Raw genomic sequence first — 22,408 nt, forward strand, 5'->3', positions numbered from 1 at the left:
TTTACTCATACAACCATATGCCAGCTTAGATAAAAGATTAAGACCATACTGTGGAATGTTCAAACTTTAGATCGTCTGCAGTTGATTGAATTATTTTGTTTGATGTTGAAGTAAAAATCACGTTGCAAATGGAAAATCCCCATTTCTATAAATAGCTACGCCCTCAACAAGACTTCATACGCTTAATCAAGACTCTAAAACTGATTGGAAATATCTTTTAAAAAATAACAATAACAAATAATTTTTTTTATAAAGAATTACAATTATAAGAGATTAATGTTTTTTCCAGAGCTTATCTTGGAATAAACTCTCAGTTGCAGTCTCACACAGCTCTCATAACGCCCTCCAGGCATTATTTCGTGTGTGAGTCGGCTACTGACAGTTTATACTACGATAAACTCTGGAAAAAAACCCACATTAAACTCTTAATTAAAGAAATCAAGTATCATTCTGATTACAAAGTGGGAGAGTAAACACAATCATTTCTATTCAACGGCATGCACCTTCGTGACTAATTCTTATGTCTTGACTGGAAAACTACGGTGGTAAACACAATAAGATGTCGAATAAAGATTACAGTAATACGTTGGCAGCAATGATGTCAAACACATCTGGCGTGTTGGAATTAAACGAAAACTCCTGATTCAGGCGTGGGTAAAGTGGCGTATGAAAAACATGTTTTATCAGCTCAGTCGTTCGATGAAACAAACGCCAAATTTATATCCCAGTGAGCTCGAATACTATAGGTTGTATGTAAACGTAACTGGACCTGCCTTTTATTGTTTAACTTTGAATGTTAGCCTCCCAGTTCACAAGGATGCCGTCTGCAGTCTGTCGTTAAAGTAGGTTTGTTGAGAATAGTACGGGGTTTGGTGAAAAATGTCCAGTCGTGATAAACCCCACAGACTTCGAGAGAGACTACATGTTAAGAATAATGAAAATATCTTAAACCTCCAGCCCCACCCACCAAGCAAAATCCGTGTATCATTTTAGTGAAGCTAGAACAAAAAATACAATCAAAATATTTCAAGGCAGAAACGTCTTCATAATCAAAACGAATTGTTTATATGTACAATGATAGCTTAGTTATTATTGTGACTCATTCAAATTTGTGTCAGACGGCGACTCGATTATCAGCTATCCCAAAATTCTAAATATTATACTGCTTAGTTCAAATAACGCTTAAACTGCCTTGAAGTTTCCACATCTTTGTAAGATTTATCTGTTGGTAAAGAAGTCAATGAGATTCTTTCAAAATGAAACATAACTACAGCAAAAGGAAACATAACTACAGCAATATCATATGTGTCTACGGACAGTACTAACCTTCATCACTGACGTGACCTCGTTTTACCTGTATCACCCTCGGCATAAAACTATTCATCGCAGGTTGCCTTCATGCCTAATGAAGGAAATACCATGCAGTAAGAAAACAATGTGTGTGATAGAATTGTGAATGTATGATTTATGTAAATTACATTTATTACATTTGTAATAATTATCAATTGTTTTTCCTTATATCCTAACTAATCATAGTTTGTTTTAAGTAGGTTGCAAATGAAAAGAATTATGTTTACAAATCGTATGCTATATTTACAGTATGTAATTCAAAGTTACCATAATTTGTAAATATTTTTAAAAGCCATGTGATGTTGCAGAATTTGCATTTTGATACCTTTACTGCGTTACACCAAATATCATGCAGACAACGTGAATGTAATTAGTAACTAAGACGTTGTCACCTCAAAAATATAACATTCCATAACTGAGTGATAATTTAATATATTAACTACATGTATTAATATTTCTAAAAATGTCAACATATTCTCAACGTGTTCAGATTTTATGTTGTATTAATGAATACGGACACTTCTGTAGGGTGTTAATTTTGCCACACAAATGCGCTTGTAACTTACCAACTCAGGCACTAATTCAGCTGCTATAGTAAACCTATGCAAACATATCAATATTAATTTTTTTTTAAAAAAATATAACTTTCTGAATGTTCAAGATCAAACCAATAGTTATCAGTATAGACATATCCTTGATGACAGCTTCTATCTAGAGAAAGCCACATGAGCCACGGCAGTTTTTGGATCTAGATGTGTTTGAAACATGTATTTGTTCAGTCAGTACCACAGAAAATAGGTCCTAATATCAATATAGTACGAGTTTCCTCCTACCCGTGCCACCCCATTTTTGATATTGGGACATTGATGTTGGGGTGTAGGGTCAGAGTCCATTCCCTCTCGAAAAATAGAAATTTCCGACACCATTTGGAGTAGGTATAGGGTAACCACTTACTTGCCGGCCTAGCAAACTTGAACGACCTTTCATCAAGATATACCTGAATGAAATCGAATGGATTATGATATTGTTTCCTCAGAATTCGCGAGCATAGTATTCGTCATGTCTTTAATCTGAAGACAGACGAAACGAAAGCACATCGTTGCTGAAATTTGCATTCCGATTCACATGACTGTTCAGATCTCGCAACCTACATGTAAATGCCATCAGAGATCATATAGTCTTGTGCCATCAGTAATAAACAAATTTCCAAAGTTGCTGTACATAGGATTTGGAAATATTATATAGAAGTCACTTAATGTTTGTAAATAAATATAATGCACACTTCATTCCCAACATATATACATTCTGAGAACAACGATCAGAAAACTGTCGGTATCTCAGCAGGGTGAGGAAAACAATTTTCAACAAGTACAGAGCACGTATCAACGACGGTTTTGTTTGTATCACGTGACTACCGCATTGATATGTGCTCTCTGCTTAGTGAATCTGGTTTTACTTCAAGTTGCTTCAACATTTATATATTTCCGGTCGTTGTTTTCAAAATAAATATTTTAAGAAGCCTGTGTTCTTTCATTTTCTATAAAGATTGCGTGACTTTCATTCATATGTTCGATTTGTTTTCCTACAGTACCACTAGGAATGGGTTATTGTTGCTCTCACGTGACTATATGACCTCTGAGTCATTGACATGTAGTTGCGAGATTTGTATAGTCATGTGATTCGGAATGCAAATAGCGAGACCCAGGTCTACTTTCAGCAACGATGTACTTTTCTGTCAGCAGATCTAAAAATGCTCTGCTTGCAATTTCTGAGAAATAAATCGTATTCCTATCGATTTCATGCAGGCATATCTCGGTGAAAGGTCGCTCAAAGTTGCTAGGCCGGCTACTAAGCAGCTACCCATGCCGACACCGAATTTGCATGTGCTGTAAAATTGATGTAACTTACAAACGAAAATTAACAAGCCCGTCAAGTTTTGCTCCCCCCCCCCAAAAAAAAATAAAATAATAATTTGAAATGATGTCCCTGCATACACCCCAACATCAATGTCCAAATATCAAAAATGGCGCGGCAAGAGTCAGAGGAAACTCGGACTAATTTCAATACTGAATTTTCTAAAGTGGAGTCTGTTCAAGGACTGAAATTCCATCAATAGAAAACTGTCTCTAATTTTTCAGTTACACCTAAGGAAAACTCTCAAAAGATTCTTTTCACAAAACTTTTACTTTCCTTATCAACCAATTCTTGCCAGTTAAACCCATACATGCTCTATTTTATGTTCACTCATTTCGAGATTGATTCCTATACTTCAACATAATTCGTACCGCGAGTTCTATCTAGCAGTTTCAGAGAGTAGTTCACATTAATATTTGGAGAATCGGCAGTAGTTTAGTAAAGGCAAATGGTGCACTATTCCTGCTAACTTCTTTGAAAATAGCACTTTAAAGCAAGAAAGTATGCGCTATGTAGCAGCTGCAGCATGGTTCGTAGTAGTAGTAGCTGAAGCTGTAGAAGCAGTATTGTTAAGAGCAGCAGCAGTAGTGGTAGTATAAGTTAGTGTTGTTGTAGCCCAGCGTCAAGTCACTACGCTTATATATGTATAAGTATATATACCGACAAGAATGGTTTGTCTGTTTAAGCTGTATTAGCATAGTTATTAACTTATGACGGCGTATGATTAGGTGCATACACTGTGCATTCTGACTGTGAACGAGATAATTCCTTGAAATCATAAACCAATTATGCATGCACCGAAATTCTTATTTTTCAGTTGTATCTTGTGAAAAATCCACTGAAAGGAAAATAGATTGGTCAGTCCTATCGGTCTATATTACATATTATATATCAGGTTTGTTTAGTATTATAACGTACCGGTTGTAATCAGTCGTTGGCTGATACAGTTCTCCCTCTGAAACGTGCATTAGTTACAAGTCTGTAGTATAGGAGTCGGCAAATGAACATGTCGCATTCAGTTAGTGCATTTCATGCGTCACTCAGTCCATGTCGATAGTAATTAGCAGGAATAAGGCTAATACAATGAATGTGAGGCTTTGAGTATACAATACATAATGTAGCCCATATTTTAGGATTTCGAATATTTCGAATATCACCCCCACCGAAAAAATCTGAACCATTCAAAGCCTTAATATTAGCTTTTAGCTCTTCTTTTGCCTCAAAAAACCTAAACTAAAATAAAGTTACACTGAGAAGTGAAAAGTGAAAGGGTCGGACAAACATATATACAAAACACACACACACACACACACACACACACACACATGTGGAGCTCGTTTCATGTCACCTATCCAAATCGGGAGCGGTTTTAATGGGGTTAACATTGTAATGCATGTACATTATTCGAACACTCGTGCTAAAGTTTTCTGCATATAGTTCAGTCGTTTTACACAGTTTATACACACTTTTATACGTGGAGTCATAAGTCTTGGGGAATGGATGCATGTCGACTAGTACTATACCTCATTACAAAAGTAGGATACTATGACCCATGCTTCACTGACTTGGGTAGAATTTTGTATTTCAAGTTTGCTTCTCAAGCTCTGTAGATCCTAGAATCGCCACAAGATTGCATGTATTTCTTTCACACCGCACACCAAAATGAAGGCGCTGTGACCTACATGTCATATATTGCCGACTTAAGTGAAGTTTTGTTTTTATATAGCTCATGATCTCATAAGTGTTTTACACCCTGTATACATGACTGGTATGCCTATATTCAGGAAATTTGGGAGGTGATGCATCTTGATGGGTAACATATCCTCGTCGCAAAAGTAGGACACCGTGATCCATATTTCACGCCGTACCGACGTTGGTTTAATTTTGTGCTCATACTAGAATCATCGGATTAGACGAGTATATTTATTTCTATCAGTGACACAGCCCATTAATACTGGCCGCCATGTACAGCCTATCGTGTGCTGAAAAATGGCGTTAAACCCTACAACAACAACAACAGTGACACAGCCTTACAACAAAATATGATCAACGTGACCAATGTTTCAGATGTTAGGTTTCTGCGCTTAGCTCATGACCATATAGGTTGTTTTGCCCACTGTTTATATGCTGTTATACCTATGTTCATGAAACTTGGATTGATAATGCATCTCGATGAGTGTACACTTGTCACAAAAGTAGGTCACTGTGACCTTGTTTTACGCTTCATTGCCTTGGGTTTAGTTTTGTGTTTTACGTTTACTTCTCAGGTACTATTCATACTAGATTCATCAAACAAGACGATTGTGTGCATCTTTATCGGTACCACACCTTTATAGAAAAAGGTCAATGTGACCTACATTTCATATTGTACAGGCTTATGTTATGTATTTGGTTTTCGTTTCAAGACCACACACGTCTATTGGTTTTTTATCTTTATTTTATCGTGCACACACACTGATATACCTGCAGTCAGGCAAATTGATGAAGTGATGCCTCTTAAAGAGTACAATATGCTAATTATAAAAGTAAATTGCTGTCAACTACACTCTACGCTTTGCTAACTTGGACTCAAATTCGGTATTATAACTGTTGTTGCTAAAATTAGTAAAGTAGACAGTTGTATGCATTTTTATTCTTACCAGACCTGTCCATGAAAAGAAGTGGCTGTTAGCTACGTTTCACATTTTACCGGCTCCGGTTAATTTTTGTGTGTAGTCCATGATCACATGACTTTTTGCATTCTATGTGCATACTACCGTATCTAGAATCACTATTAAACTTGGTGAGGGTCTCAGCTTAGATTAGCACTACACTCTCATAGCTTAGCACTACACTCTCATAGCTTAGATTAGCACTACACTCTCATAGCTTTGATTAGCACTACACTCTCATAGCTTTGATTAGCACTACACTCTCATAGCTTTGATTAGCGCTACACTCTCATAGCTTTGATTAGCACTACTCGCTCATAGATTAGATTAGCACTACTCGCTCATAGATTAGATTAGCAATACTCTTTTGTAGATTAGATTAGCACTACACTCTCATAGCTTAGATTAGCACTACTCTCTCATAGCGTAGATTATCATTACACTCATAGCTTAGATTAGCACTACACTCTCATAGTTTAGATTAGCACTACACTCTCATAGCTTAGATTAGCACTACACTCTCATAGCTTAGATTAGCACTACACTCTCATAGCATAGATTAGCACTATTCTCTCATATCAGAAGTGTTTACTGATGAATCATAATTTACGCTCAATTGAACTGGGTTAAAATTTGGATTTAATGATTATTTTTTCAGGTACTATTCATGATAGGATCTTGAAACTAATGATGAGATACCGATCTTTTAGTATATAATTATTACAGCAAAAGAAGTTATGTTAATCCTTTTACTGTTTTCGATGCAGTTGTTGCGTTTAGAGTAATTAGCGATGATCGAACATTGCTTTTTACAGTGGCCATCCTGACTGTCACTTATGTTTACCAAAGCTGTTTCTAGTTGACAATGATAATAACTTCTGAAGAAGATGTTAAGAGCAACGATTTCATGGAAGGAAAACACATGAACACCGGTTTTTATCAACTCTTATGGGACCTATACATTGATACCACACAACATAATGTGTTTTTTTAATGGTGTAATGTTTTATTTTTAATGCCCTGTCACAAGAAGTAACATTTGGTTTTCAAGATCATTTTAGTCTGAGTTCATTATTTGCACGAGAATAATTGTTTACAAAGAGATCAATGTTTACAGTGCCTAATACATGCAACTAATAGTTAAACGTTCATTACACTCACTTTGTTTATTGTCCAGCTCATTTAGAACTAGCGAAGAAAGTAGTAGGTAATTCATCATTAAAAGATGGCCCAGTTTGATACCAGACACTTTTCTGTCCGAACTTGTGATACGCTATTCAAAGCGCTTAATTAGCACCATGTCCTTCTGACATTGCTGTTTACATTTGTCTGCGGGACAGTTATTAAAACCTCGTTTGAATTATTACATATTTCCATACGTACATATACCGGATCTCCTCAAATGTCGATCATTCAAACAGTTTTTTTTTACAATCATTTTTATTTATATATTTTCGCTTAGTTTTCGACTGATGCCTTGCGTGAAAGCGATATTACGAAACTGAGAAATCATATTAAAAATGTATATGAGCTGTAATTATCAGTAAATTGATCATGAAATGTTTAAAGGTGATTTGTATTTTTACTTCTCGTATTGTAGTTCAGAATTGATGGTGCCGCAATGTATGCATTAATACATATCGAGTTAACAAGGGTTTGTCGAATTAATCGTATGACTCTAGCTTAAACTTATGGAGGCAGTTCTTCGTGTTCTACTTCTTGATGATTACGTATTTATTTATACAACACGAGTAAACAACTGTGAACATCGTAGACCCAGATCTACGGATGCATTATGGGACTGCAAAATTGGCCTTATATCTGTTCTCAGTTGAGTGTGTATACGGCTGCATCAATAATAAATACGATGAATCGCCTCTCAGTAAGTTCTTTTTAAAATCTTTGAGGTGCGCGCATGCGCTTGTGTGTGTGTGTGTGTGACAAATCTGGCCTAACCTTTTGCATGTTATGTAGAAAACTGAATCAGATGGTTGAAGGAGATTTATGCTGAGAAGATACACCTTATTTAAGAATTAATGCCGTATTCCACTAATGAATGTCTTTTTCACTGTTTTATTTTCACTTGAATGGCAATTGGATAGATTGTAAAATTGTTGCAGCTTGTTCTGTATTTTATTTCTCCGATATAATTACTTATCTTGAACTATTAACCTTCGAATTATCTAAGATAGCGTTTTTCCCCATGAACGCACCATTAGCTCATCATAGTTACTGATGTGTCATATCAACCAGCATAAAATATGTAACTAACTGCGAAAGTGTAGATCTAAATTTCCTTCGCATAGTTGGATGACAGATCAAAGTTTACGCTGTTCATTTACGTATGACATAAACCATATAGCGAAGACTGATTTGCGGATGCAATGTGTAATAGCAGAGATGGGTCTACGCTTGTTTTTGGATGGTGCGTTTTATACAACGTTACAATTATTGATCGCTTGATTATAGTAAACCAATCGATAAACCATATTATTACGTCAATACATACCAATCACAATCGATAAATCATATTTTCATTACATGCCAATTGCAGTTGCAAGTATTTTTCGATAATAAGCATTTCGTTCTAATTTTTGTTATCCAAACTGCGTGGTGTGTTATTTACCTTCAAATGCTAGTTTTAAAAGTGTATAAAACAGCAATTTGTATAAAACAGATGTTTTTTCTAAATTTTAAATGTATGTTATTGAAGATCACTGAATGAGAGTTTAGTATTGTTTTACCAAGTACTACAAGTGTTTGCTAAAAATGTGACTTTGTTTTCTGTATCGATAATAAAACATGGTACTCGGATTTTTTCTAGAGATTTTTTTCTTATAACTCTCGATCTATTAAACATACTTATTACTGCTATTATTATTATTATTATTATTATAAACATATTATGGTTTTCCCGAAGAATGAGCCATACTCGTACAGCCATTTCCTGTAAGTCGGAAAACCACATTCCTATCTCGTTTCACCATCCTCTCTAACGAAGTTGGAACTACTTTTTTCTTCTCTCCAATCCCGTGACACCATCATCTCTAACAAAGCTAGAATGACATTTTCCTTGATGTTGCCCTGCAGGTGTGAACAACTATGTCGTATCCTCACGTTGCACGAAACTGTGAATGATTAACAGTCTCTAAGAAATGGGAATCATCAAATTCCAACATCTATTGTCAAGTCCCCATCAGAGCCTCTCAAGCCGCATATAGTCTGGTCTACGAGAGAACGTTCATTCAGTTGTTGAAAAGCAGCAGAGAGGGTGAACAGACCATAGAATTCCGACAAAATAAATAAAAACAAACAAATAAATCATCTCGTAGAAAGGTCCAGATTTTACAAATGAACTTTCCTTGAGATGTTTATTTTTGCAATGACCGATTGTGCTAATAAAACCTCAGTTTGAAATAGTAGCTGAAAAAAATAAAGTACTCTACGTGTTTATTTATTTCTTGTTTATTTTTTTGACGACCAACGTTGGTAGGTACCCTCTCTGCTGCTCCTCTTCTGCTGATATTAATTAAATTATTATGTTATAATAAAATGATACATCCAGAATCTCATACTGCAAGAACAGCACGAGAACGATTAGAAACAATTAAAAAATTTCTTCCTGTCAGAGACTCATTTAGAAAAAATCTACAAGCGCAGCAAGAAGCAAAAGTTGAGTATGAAGAGGACACTAAAAAACTGTTTAAGCCCGTCACTGCAGCTACTGAACAAGTTACAACTGTCATCAAAGAAGATCTTCTTCCGGTATCAAAACAAACTGCGGCTCAGGCTGAAAAAATAGCAAGAAGAACTAAACAGGCAAAGAAGATTTTACGAGATCTTCCAACTGGCATAGCCGGGAAAATAGCTGCGGCTCAGCCTCCACCTGTTGGTGAGGAAATACTTGAAGAAATTGGACAACTTCGTGCTGAGATAGGTGATATGAAAGATCGTGAATCAACAAAATCAGAAGAAGGAAGAATGATTATGCTGAGCAATAAATTTACTAGTGCGGGTATCAAGTTCATAAAAGAAATTGAGGATATTAATACGTTATCAAAACTTGCAGTAGAAAGTTTTAATAAAAAAGAAGAACTTTTAAGACCTGAACATAGTTCCGCTCGTATTAGTGATCCTGAAATCTGGTATAAATGGATATATCGTATATATTACAATAAAGATAGAGTTTACTCTAGTGATGAGGTATATAATGATTATCGCAGAAAAATAGACATGTATCTTGCACAAAAAGAACCAAAATCTCTCAGAACAATAAGTGAGGAAGAAGAAGAAGTATCACCCTCAAGACTATTTAAGAAAAGATCACCCTTAAGACTATTTAAGAAATCAGAAGAAGAAGGAGCTACTGGCAGTGGTCTGGGAAATAATTTTATTTGTCCTGATAATATCCTCAATGATGTGTCACGGTTAGAAGTTCTCATAGGAGGAAAACGAGCTGGAAATAATTCACCAGAAATAACCAATGAAGCAGCTGATATTTGTCGGCGACTATTTCAAGGTGGTATCATGGATATTGGCGTTTACCGAGAACTTATTGATGAGCTCGTTGATGACTAGTTGTTAGATAAATGGTAAATAAAATAAGATGATTGTGCATGATAATCATCGTAAACCCACACAGGTTAGAGCGGTAAACTCACGATTACCAATCTATGAAGCAATTTACGGAAATGGACTTGGTGATGTCATTCGGGGATTATTCACGAGGATAGCTCCCAAAGTAGCACCTGTTGCAAAACAATTATCGATGAAGGCTATTGATATTGTTCGTGATAAAGCTCCTGGTGCAATTGTCAATGTTGCTGGTAAGGCGTTCTCGGCGATCAAAGAAAGATTATCACGATTATTGCGACGAAAACAACAACCACCGGTGAAACTGGCAAGTACTGAGGTGATGCCTGCAGATGTTAGTAAAATAATAAATCAGGCTGCAAATCAAAAACTAGCGGCGATATCTGAAGAAGCAGAAAAAAATATAACAGCAAATTTAATAGCAGGAAGCGGTCTTCGTCGACGATGATTATCATTTGGAAAAATGGTAACTATAATAAAAATGTTCAGGCGCGAATCAGACCCAGCATTTGATATGGAGGCACCTGTCCTTAAGTACGAATCTGTACGTGATTATCAATTTTATTCCTATGACGCAAGACTACCAAATCAGCGGGGGAGAATCGAATTACAGGTTCATGATACAAGTAGATATTTCTTGCCCGCTGAGGCGTTTATTGAAGTAGAAGGTAGACTTGTAACGAATGTTGTAGCTAATACGGCATATGCTGCTAATTTACGTGTTGGTTTTGTCAACAACGGGATCATGGCGTTGTTTGATAGCGCCACATACATGATTGATGGAAAAAATATTGAATCAGTTCAGAAGGATGTTGATGTTGCTACAACAATAATTGGTCTGGCGAGATATTCTGACGACTTTACAAGATCAGCTGGTCCAACAATGATGTTTGCTAAGGATATTACCAACAACGCTGATCATGTTCAGTATACCAAAGTACTAGTAACACGAGCTACTGCAGTTGATCCACAAACGGCTGATTTTGAGCACGCAGACAGACCAGGTGCTGATTATGATATTATAAAAAGCGTTAATGCGACTTACAACCTGGGATTTGCAACACGCCGGGCGGCGCTGTCGGGAAATGATAGAAATTTTTCGTGTGCAATTCCATTATCTCACATCTTTGGATTTTGCAGAAATGTTAGAAAAGTCATCTTTGGAGCTAAACACACAATTGTGCTCGTAAGAAAAGGTGATGATAATGATGCAATCTGGCGAGGTGCTGGTGTTGCCGAGGGTAAAGTAAATATATCAAAACTTTCATTGTGGATGCCAGTAATGACTCCATCTATTACTGAGGAACAAAAATTACTATCTTTTATGGATCAAGGCGGTAAATCATTGCTATCATGGTTAACAGTAACCACAGATGCTGCTCAAAGCAATATTAATGGTTTATTTACATGGCATATAGCATCACAACAGGGTGTTTCTGCACCACGACATATTTTTATTGCATTACAAGATAATGCTCGGACGAATAATCAAGAACGTTCACATATGATATTTGACAACCTTGGAGTTAATGAAGTTTCCTTACGGATAAATGGACATCAAGAACCAGCCGAGGATATACAACTAAATTTTGTTCAAAATCATGTAGCGCGCGCATATCATCGTTTAATGTCATTCATGGGACGTGATCAAAATATAGATACCGGGTTGCAAATATCACAACTAGATTTTACAGGTCTATATCCGATTTATTATTTTTCACTAGAACATCTTGATTTATCCAAACAATCTGTTGTTGATATACACTTTCGAGCCCATGTTACTAACCCTCCTCCTGATATACCCGGTCCACCAGTTGTTCCCGGCTTCTACAGAGCGATCGCGGTCATACTTAGCGACAAAGCCATGTTACTTGAAGGTGGCAGTGGTCGAATGAGGGTCGTTGATGCACCGGTGGAAAATCTTTAATCGTGTTATTTAGAAAAATATATTTTATATAAAAATGTCGTATGGTCATGTTAATGTTACTCTGACCCCGGGTCAGGTAAGAAAGCTTCAATCAAAAACCGCCAACAAATGCGGAACTAAAATATCACTAAAACGAGATCAGATTGGTGGTGGTCCAAACAAATTATCGTTGACAAATAATCAGATTAAACATTTCAATAAAGCCCTAGAATCAAAAACTGGAGTTCAATTCCATCTCTCCCCGAGCGCCATCAAAGACATGGTTAAAACGGGTGGTATATTCCCATTTCTTGCGGCCATTCCGGCATTACTAGCTGCGGCTGCTCCAGCCGTAGCAAAAGCAGTTGCGTTAGGTGCTGCTGGAGCGGCGGGTAAAAAAATTTTCGAAAAAGCTACTGGTGGACGATATAACAAAAAAAAGGGACGCGGTCTAAGATTACCGGGATCTCGTTGGGGGAGAGGCCTAAGGCTTCCAGGGTCATTTCGTTAAACGTTCCATCATCAAATTTTGATTTACTTGATGCTGCTAAAAAATTAAAAATATCTGCCTTTAGAGGTGTTTTTATGCGAGATCAATTACCGAAACAACCAAACAAACTAGAAACAGGTATTATTAATCTTGACAAACGTTCCGGACCTGGTACTCATTGGGTATCATACGCGATTGATCCGCGTGGAATTGTTTATTTTGACTCGTACGGGTTAGCTCCACCTGTTGAATTTATCAAGTATGTCGCACCACTCCACGCAACAACTAGCGGTTATAAAGTTTGGTATTCAACGCTACCCACACAAACAATGACAGATCCGCCAATATGCGGCCGTGAAGTAATTAATGTACTCGACGCTATATCAAAATCATCCAAGCCGCCACATAAAGTCGTGCACGATTATACAAGCAACCGATATGTTGCGCGTAAAGCATTTTAAACAACGGATCTTATATAATGGTTGATATTTACGGAAGATCTTCTACTGGTAAGAAAATAAAATCCGACGTTGATCTGTCAAAGTATGCGACTAAGGATCACCTCGCTGATATTATGAACCTTGCTGGAGTTGACCCAGATGAAGTTGTTATTTTTCAAGATCGATATGGTAAACTAAAAACCAGCAATATCAAATGGAATGATATAGTTCGACGAGTACTTGGTGCAGTTACGGATAATATTCCCGTGTTTACTGATAGCGGCAAAATCAGAGATTCAAGTATATCGTTTGCAACAATTAGAAATGAAATTACAAAAAGTGTTGCTAATCGCGTGAGAAACACCGGTGACACAATGACGGGTGAACTTAACATGAACGGAAATAAAATAGTAGTTTTAAGAGATCCAACATCTGACGAAGACGCAGCAACAAAAAAATACGTTGACAACGTGGATGGTAAATTATCCACGTTACGGGCTGAGTATGACGTTCACGCGGGCGCTTTTGCAAGATTTCGCAGAAACCATCAAAAAACCACAGAAGAATTCTTCGGCGCTCCGCCTGTCGTCAACATAAAACTCGTTGATATCAAAAGTAACCTAGACACGATCAAACGAACACAACTAGACATCGTAGCGGGAATTCCTGAGATTATCAGTAAAACCAATCTGATTAAAATTCCAGCTGAAATAACTCCCGGGCATATCACAAACATCGTATGCACGGTATCATCGGGATTTGCAACATGGTCAACGCAGAATAAAAATATCAAATATACCGCAACAGTCACTGGCGTGTACAGGCTATCTGTGTTTAGTGCTGCAAAATTTGAAATATTTACAACGTTTCCATGGCGTTATTCCACCGACAGGTTTTCCGGGGTTGTATCTGTTGTATTAAATAGCGGAACCGAAGAAATATTTATTCTGGAAGCAGATGATAAGAAATTAACCGCAACATCTTACTGGTGGTGTTTGGAATTTGTAGCTGAAACACCTCAATTGTTTGTATAAAAATATATATGGACGGTGCGCAATACAGATACAATCAAGCGCGTGAATGGCAGGCGACGCTAAAAGATCAAGTCGATCAATATACAGTAAAAGTAAAAAAATATCGACGACGATTGGTTATCGTTGATGTGATTGTTTATTCAGTATCCGCTGTTGTTGCTGAAACCGGTGTAATATTATCAGCGTTGACAACGATGGCACCAGTAGCTGTAACTATTTGTATTTCAGCAGCAACAACTATTGCAGGTGTGCTTGGTATCATCACAAAAAAAATATGTACTTGCACGAACGAAAAATTATCCGATTACAAAATAAAATTACATACAGCGACGGTAGCATACTCGAAATTATCCTCGTTGTTATCAGCGAGTCTCAGTGATGGAATTATATCTGATTTCGAATTTTCAATGATGACCAAAATATACGACGAAGGTATTAAAGATACAAGTATCAATAATGACAGAATTACTCCAGCAGATCGTGACCAACACAACTCCGCCAAAGATAACGATGATCTCGGTAAGTTCAACTAATCCTGAATTTAGTGTTAATTTTCCTACTGCAATTCCAGTAAAAGAAATAGCGTTAGCTCAATTACGAGTATATTACAGCTGGCCAAATATCAGATCAAAATCGTTTCATGGTACACCAGCAAATAATTCGCTCGTATTTGCTAACAAGAACAAACCCGATGGAACACCTGACTGGGTTGTTGTTGGAATACCAACTGGCAGTTACCAGATTGAAGAGATCAGTGAGGAATTTGCGCGCAGAATAAAATCAATAACGGGAAAGGAATCAAAAATATCAATAAACGTTCATGAGCCGACGTTGTCCTCGACGGTTGAAATAAACTCGCCTGATTATGCCGTTGATATTTATCAATCTTCAATCAGATCAGTGCTAGGATGGCCTGAAATTCCCCCGGTGCATAAAGGACCACCAGAACCAACTCGGGATGATTTTACGTCAAAGACCAGTCTTCGTCATGATATTAAAATGAATTCAGAATGGCTAGATTACATAGAAGTAAAACCAGGATGGAGGGGGGGAACACCTGTATATGATCCTAGAGCTCTTTTGTATAATCTTAATGAACGTGTTATTGCTTTGAATATTGATTCTATATTTGCTTCAATAAACTTAGACCATGAAATACAGGTAAATAATTTACGTGATAGTTTTCAAGAGTATTTATTTGATTCAACATCCGCGCGCGATAATATTATTAGGTACATAGAAGTTTTAAATTATATAGTTAATTCTTCTGAAGTTATCTATAACAGAATTAGAGATATGGTTCTTAAGTCATCAAGCGATTATAAAAAATCCTTCGCAGCCAAGTACAAAATACCCGAAGCTGACATTGTAACGTTTAAGTTTCCTGATTATAATCCGGATAAATTAAGAAAATCTGTCAATGATGTCATTGATGAGTTTTTTCCTAAAATACTCGATGCGTGGAAAAAACTAGCACCATATCCAACTGTTCTCAGACATGATAATGATCCACATGGCGGCGGAAGACACGTATCCCCGCGGATCGTTAATATAACACGACGGTCGCGGTCAATCTGGTTTGTGACGTAATCGATGGCAGCTATCAAATAGATCTCGGAAGATCAAATCAGGCTCAACAAGGATACATCCTATACACGTTCACACCACAAGTTCCCCCTGGAAATTTAATCGTGCAAGAACCAACTAATCCCGTGTATTTGCGGTGTCACAATAATATGTTAACACGAATCAATTTTAAGCTCACAGACCACCTTAATCGCTTGATTGACATACGTGAAGAAGAGCTTGTAATAAATCTGTATGTAAAGTCGTAAGACTTTTGTCCTAGGACTTTTGTCGTAAGGACTTCCGTCGTAAGACTTTATCGTAGATCTTCATGTGGAGGAAGGTTTTTACACACGAGGATTTCTTAACAGTTAGTAACAGAGATCAGAATCAAATTCGATCAACTTAAAAAAAATAATATTTATTAATTTTACTGAAATTGTACAAATTACTTGATTTTGACTACCAACTACCCCCTCAGAAACATAAAAATGCACGAACTACTTGATTTTGACTACCAACTACCCCCTCAGAAACATAAAAATGCACGAACTACTTGATTTTGACTACCAACTACCCCGTCAAAATCAAGAAAGTTCTAACCTTGTCAAATTGTTCCTAACAAATTTTATTTATTATAAATTAATTTTATTTATTTATTTACTGAGATTTTTATTTTTTTTTACTAAAATACAACGAAATTGCTCAATTTTCCTGATTTTGACTACCAACTACCCCGTCAGAAATCAAGTAATTCGTGCATTTTTCTTTGATTTTGACTACCAACTACCCCGTCAAAATCAAGTAATTTGTGCATTTTTCTTGATTTTAGTAAAAAAAAATAAATTAATTCAGTAAATAAATAAATTAATTTAGAAATAAATAATTTGTAAAATTAAGAAATTGTACAAATTTGTTAAATTTCAGTAAAAAAAAAAACAAATTACTAACCCATCAAATTCAGAAATAATAAGATCTCAGTCATCTTCAAAATTACTACGCTGGATCGTTTCATCAGTAACGAAGTTACTCTGGATCGTTTCATCAGTAACGAAGTTACTCTGGATCGTTTCACGATCTAACATTATTTTTCTTAATAGTCTTATGCGAGTACTAATCGTTTTCTTTGCCTCATACTCGTGGGATAATAACGACTTAATTCTTTCTACGGCGGTAGAAAGAGGAACGAACTCCTTCACATGATCATCTTCTACGGTAGCTAGCGACTGAAACATTGCCGATTGAATCCGTTTCATGAGACTGTATTCAGATGATAGTGTGTGTGTCCCCATGGTTTTACGTTCTTGTAAAATCTCAAAGTCAGAAACTATTTTTTCAGGATTAAGTTCATCAGATATATTAATTCCATCTTTTTTTAATTTTTTAATAGCGACAATTACATCATTGATATTTTCATGGTTCATTATATAATATATAAATCTTTAAAATAAAAAAAATATCCCCGAACACCTATCGAGTGTATTAGCGAGTTCGTCGGGATGTTTCAGGGACAGCACAGCCAAGAACCTGTAGCTTGCCACCGCAATCTACCAAGTTCATTAGGCAAATTATTCCCTCTACGAGAGCCCCTAGCCCGCCAAACAACGGTCTAGAGGCCCAAGAGGGAGGACGGCACAACCCTCATAAACTCGTAGCTTGCCACCGCAATCTACAAAGTTTAGAGGTATACACATAACATATAACTAACTAAGGACAGCACAGTCCTTATTAAACTCGTAGCTTGCCACCGCAATCTACCAAGCTTAGAGGATATACATACAATGAATGAAGAGCCCCTATCGAGTGTATTAGCGAGCTCAGATTATGAATACGGCACTAACTAAGGACAGCACAGTCCTCATTAAACTCGTAGCTTGCCACCGCAATCTACAAAGTTTAGAGGATATACATACAATGAAATGGTTATATACAATGAATGAAGAGCCCCTATCGAGTGTATTAGCGAGCTCAGATTATGAATGAAGTACAAACATATAACTTAACTAAGGACAGTACAAACATGTACGCTCAGCAAAATCACACCCACAATAATTAATCCAGTGGGTGATACGAAAATATGTATCAACCACAAGTCAATATTGTGGTTTGTGAATTTGCTGAGCGGAGGGGTTATTGCGGTTCCCCCCACTATTATAAAAATCGCAATTATGCGCACCACCGACAAATTGTCAGCCATGGGGATTCGATCCTGGACCGCGAGCGCCACAGTCCAATACCATACTGATCGAGCTATCAAACATTGTTACGAACATATGTTTCGGAAGTTAATATATAGCTAGCTATATAGCTAAGGAACCAATATTTACAGTAAACAGCGGTTTCTGAATAATAACGGTTTCTGTATTTATAAACAGTTTCTGTATTTATAACAGTTTCTGAATAATAACGGTTTCTGTATTTATAACAGTTTCTGAATAACAGTTTCTGAATAATAACGGTTTCTGTATTTGTAGCGGTTTCTGTATTTATAACAGTTTCTGAATAATAGTTTCTGTATTTATAACAGTTTCTGAATAATAGTTTCTGTATTTGTAGCAGACCGAAAATCAATAATAACAGTAGCATTAATGCACCAGTCAAAGAACTTTCCAGAATTGTAAGTTCAGTGAACACACAACTGCAGGTCAATTACAATGAATAACGGTTTCTGTTTACACACAGCTTCCTACGGATCATGTGTTGTATGATGGGAAAATATTTAAAAACCATAAATAATACTTATGAGTCTAATGAGTTAGGTTCGTCGGCACTATACGATGTAATTAGTTAAACTGACTAATTACGATCATAAAAAACCAACCATCTACGAAGAAAACTATATATTACAAAGTAATCTCCCCTTAAATCAAAAATTCAGTAGTGTATGGAGGACCTACTGTGACATAAATTAAAAAAATTAATTCAATGTGGTGATGATAGTTAATAATGTGGTGATGATAGTTAATAATGTGGTGATGATAGTTAATAATGTGGTGATGATAGTTATTGATACTGAAATGTAATTTTCTGTTTATATTTTTTCGAGAAAGTAGATCTGGTTATATTATCTGCGACGTATTTTACCACACGCGAGTCAATATCAAAATATGTCGCAGCAGCGTTCATAGACTGAAACATAATTTCTTCACCGGTTTCTATGTTTGTAGAAATTACCGCCCTCTTTCCGATTGTCTTACATCTTCCTGTATTACCACATGCAGAGTTCACGCTTCGAGTGACAACACGAAGGTTGGATAAATTATTGTTTTGAGGATTTCCATCAATATGATCAATAACAAGACCGTCATTGATCAAACCCTTGTGACACTCGTATGTGAAACGATGACAATGATAATTTTTCTTTCCAACTACAAATCTAAGATAGCCAGTATTAGAAACATTACCAACTTGTTTTTTTAACTTGCGGTGTCTGAAGATACCATTAATATTTGATTCATAGTTTGTTATGACAGGATGTGGGACAAATATATTTTGCTCCATTATAATAATATTATATGTTTAAATCATTGTTTGTCTGAAATCTTGATATATAATCCTTCACGGATTTTATAGCGTTTTCACCGCTATTATTTTTTTTGTCATAATATCTTTTGAGCTCTCTGAACCGTTTCCCGCCACACTTTCCACATAATTCTGTCTTTCCACGTACTCCAATACCACACCGTAGACATGGTATTGGTCCTAGACTTCCTCGTCGTATGTTTTGTGAGTGCATCCAACAAAATTCCTTTCTACAGGATTTGTTGCATCGATTTACTGAGCCGATCATCAACCATCTACATTGGGACATTGTATATATATATATATATAATTTTCTTTATTTAAATATTTGTTTTAATTATATGAACGAGTTTGAGAGATTATCCCAAACTAGGCCTGTTAAGTATAAATTCAACCTTGACAGATTATCTTCTGACTTGCCAGTACGAGATCTGGTTGATCCGAAAAATAAAAGTTTGATCTCGAAAATTCATGACGCTAAGAAAGAATTTTACACGGATGGTGCATCTCATACATGGTCAACGTTCAAGATTATACGCCCTGACTCCGTCAAGGACGCTGTCAAGGACGCTACAATGAACGACAAGCGAGCAGCAACTATCATTAACTACATCGCTGAATACGAGGGCAATCAAAAATATTTCTTCAGAGTAAAATTTATTGTATTAACAGAAACAGGTAGTTGGATTATCCGTGACAAATATGATCCTGTTCTTGGCAATAATAAAACTATCATATTAAGTAAAAATTCTAGACCGGGTCTATTGACTGGTATTGATAGACCGTATTATGAACGAGCGTATCCTGTAACAGCAGTTATTTATGGAATTTATGAGATAAATAAAAAACCCAACGTTGATAAACTAGCGCCGATGAAATTATCATCCTTGACCTTGTCAAGGCTAAATTGTGTAGCTGAACGAGTAATAGAACACTTTACAAACGCGATGCGTGGAAATGGATTAACTGATTTAAGGCGTGAAAAAATAAACTCGTGGGGTGATTCAGTTAGGAATACTGGTGCTACAATAAAAGATGTTGCTGAGTTAGGAAAAATATTAAAATTTCCAATAACCGTAGCAACAATAACGGGAGAAGTACTGTACCAGTCGAAATATAAATCGAAGGGAGCTCCAATAAATATTATCGATCATAACGCGCACGCATGGACTAACGCAGTAACAATATTTCCACGTGATCGAACTGTTAGATTTTACTCCCCAGATAATTCTGGGGCAGATATGTTTGATTTTATTAACGAAATAAGTAAAACCGATCCTGTATCGGTATGGTTATTCAAAAGTAATGAGGAGGGTGAATTTGATCAGTTTGTCAAACCGAACGGTGAAATATATCGCACAGAATCCCTCCATGACGAGATGAAAAATCTTGCGACGTTTTTACAGTGCAAACACGCGGAAAATACTGACAAATTACTAACTAATTGTTTTACCGTTCCATCTGTTGCGGCTCATTTCGCCAGAGAACGAAATTCATGGAAACCAACACGATTTGATTTACTCGAGGACGTACGCGCAAGTTGCGTCGAATATGGACATGGCGGATTATGGAATACCAAATATAATTACAATGATGTTATTCGGTTGATATGGTTGCATGTTATCCAGGAAGTTTTCTGGGATACGGAGATTGTTCTACGTACTTTGAAAGATTTGGTCACCCTACAAACGAGATGACGCGAGTGGCAATTAATGGACCATTACCTGATTTTGATCTGACTGGATTCGCCTGTATTGAGTCGTTCGAGTTTAACGAAAATCTTCACAAGATTTGTTATGTTTGGTTTGGCAGACATTTTTGTGAAAAACGTTGGGCACCTATAGTTCTGTTGCGATATATGCTAGATTGTATGATACTGACATCGTTGGTGGTCAGTGAGGCAATTATATCATATCATGCACAGACCAAAGTTTGGTTGCCCATGTCAGATTCTGAAGCTATCAGCGAGTTTAAGGATGTTTCCGAAGATGATATTCCTAAAATTCTCGAGATTAAACTCAAAACCGCAAAAGATCTCGGTAGAAAAATTATAGGTAAATTTACTCAAGGTGGTGCATATGATTATAAAAGACATCACGCACGATTAATTCTAGATGATGCCGAGTACGATTTTATAATCGCTGATACAACGGCGAAAAATACATTTGTAAATCGAGAGAGTGTTTATTTATCCGACGGAACAAAATTAGGTACGATCGTTAGTTACATAAATGACGTATCCCCGCAATATACTCATCTAAGATCTTCCATGTTGGCTTATGTTTCTATAAATTTATTATCGATGATTAATAGATTTCCTGAGACCGCAGTCAGAGTCGCAACAGATTCATTTTATATTTCAAGTAAATATTTAGAATCTGTTATGAAATTTACAAGTAATGATGAACGATGGGGTTCGTGGAGAATAAAAAAGGAACTATTACACAATTACACAGAATCAGCAGATGTTCCAGTGAGAGATGTTTATCGTGAGGGTAATAAAATATCAGAAATGTCGAAGGCACCATCGTTGAGTGATCCAATAACCAGATATAAGACAGTATATCTCAATGGACCTGGTGGATGCGGCAAAACGACTCGAGCGATTAATGTTTTTAGAAATTCAGATATAATCGTGCTGACACCCACACATAGACTCGCACGTGAGATGAAACAGCGGCAAGTACAATCGTGCACGTATCATAGTTTCTTCCGATGGCGCGGGGATACATGGACTCCTCAACGGATGGGGGAAAAATATATACCTAAAATAATTATTTGGGATGAGATATGCACGGTGTCATTAGATACATTAAAAACGTTTCTTGATTGGTTGTTGACGAAAAATACCGCCATAATAATGTGTGGCGATCATGGTCAACCTCCGCCTTTTGTTGGACCATCTCCACATGACTGGTTAAAAAATTTCGTTGATTATTACG

The sequence above is a fragment of the Sinohyriopsis cumingii genome, chromosome 3 (genome assembly GCF_028554795.1).
Source record: "Sinohyriopsis cumingii isolate HCF-2022 chromosome 3, ASM2855479v2, whole genome shotgun sequence".
NCBI classification, from domain to species: domain Eukaryota; kingdom Metazoa; phylum Mollusca; class Bivalvia; order Unionida; family Unionidae; genus Sinohyriopsis; species Sinohyriopsis cumingii.